Source organism: Chrysochloris asiatica, unplaced genomic scaffold (genome assembly GCF_000296735.1).
Source record: "Chrysochloris asiatica unplaced genomic scaffold, ChrAsi1.0 scaffold00013, whole genome shotgun sequence".
In the NCBI taxonomy this organism is placed as follows: Eukaryota; Metazoa; Chordata; class Mammalia; order Afrosoricida; family Chrysochloridae; genus Chrysochloris; species Chrysochloris asiatica.
In genome coordinates, this window is record NW_006408531.1 from 2,047,812 (window position 1) to 2,049,421 (window position 1,610).

The window sequence follows — 1,610 nt, forward strand, 5'->3', positions numbered from 1 at the left end:
TGCTGTCTAGTCTAGTTGGTTCTGACTCATAGCAAACCTGTATAGGGTTTTTGAAGCTGTAAAAGTTTATGGGAGCAAAAAGGCTCATCTTTCACCCAAAAATTGGAGTGGACTCAAACTGATGACTTTTCATCAGTTTGACCTGTGTAATCCACTATGCCACTGGGCTGAGTAAATAATCTGAGAAACTGGATTACATGAAGAAGAACCTGGCATCAGGACTGGAGAAAGACTCATTAACAATCTGCAGTAAGCAGATGACATAACTTTACTTTCTACAAGTGAAAAGAACTTAAAATATTTACTGATGAACATCAAAGACTACAGCTTTCAATATAAATTGCACTTCACTGTAAGCAAGACAAAAATCCTCACAACTAGACCAAGAAATTGCATTAAGATAAATGGAGAAAAGATAGAAGTTGTCAAACACTTCATTTGCTTGGACCCACATCAACACTTATGGAAGAAGCAGTCAAGAAATCAAATGGCATATTGCATTAGGCAAATCTGCTACAAAAGTCATTTTGAAAATGTTAAATAGTGAAGATGTCCGGTTGAGGACTAAGGTGCACCTGACTCAAATGCTGATATTTTCAATAACCTCATGAGCATGAGAAAGTTGAACAATGAATAAGAAACGCCAAAGAAAACCCGATGTATTTGAACTATGGTGTTGGAGTAGAATATTAAAGGCACCATGGATTTCCAGAAAAACAAGCAAATCTTTGTTGGAAAAAGTACAATCAGAATGCTCCTTAGAAGCACGGATCGTGAGAAGCTACCTGTCATTCTTTGAACATATTCTCAGGAGGGACAAGTCCCTGGAGAAGACATGCTCAGTAAAGTGGAGGGCCAGAGAAAAAGAGGAAGATCCTCAATGAGATGGATTGATACAGTGACAGCAACAATGATCTCAAATATGACAATGGTAAGGATGGCTCAGGACTGGGCAGTTTTTTGTTTTGTTGTGCATAAGGTCACTATGAGTGGGAGCCAACTTGATGGCACTTAACAACATCTCAGCAATTCAGTGTGAGAGTTAAATGTGCTGTTTATAATGTCTTAGAAAATGCCTAGCATATGTTGTTGATAACGTCATAGAAACAAGCAATAGATCAAATTATTACTAGATCTAAGTGATTTTTGTATAGATATGAATTCATTATAAGCCCAGCTTTACTACAAAGGTAAGAGTAGTTCATAGTATTGATGAGGTTGGTGGATATACATTGTGGTTTCCATAGCAATTATAGTGATGTAAAATAAGATAATTCACAAAAGATATGTGTAAAAACAACAACAACAGAAAATTGAGGAGAATTGCATAAACTCCACTCTTCTGGTTTGTTCATTACAATTTTTTTGTTTTGTTTTTCACTTAAAAGTCTTTACCTGTCTGATTTTTCATTATCTACAACTACTTCTTAACAAAAATCTGGGTAATTTCTTTTTTTTTTAATTTAAGGTTTTTATTGTGGATTCAGTGAAAGTTTACAGGGCACATCATCAGTTTTACATTCAACAATTCATATAACTTGTTTCATTACATTGATTATAATCCCCTCCATATACCATCAGTTAAAAGTATTTCTCTTTATCCACTTTAG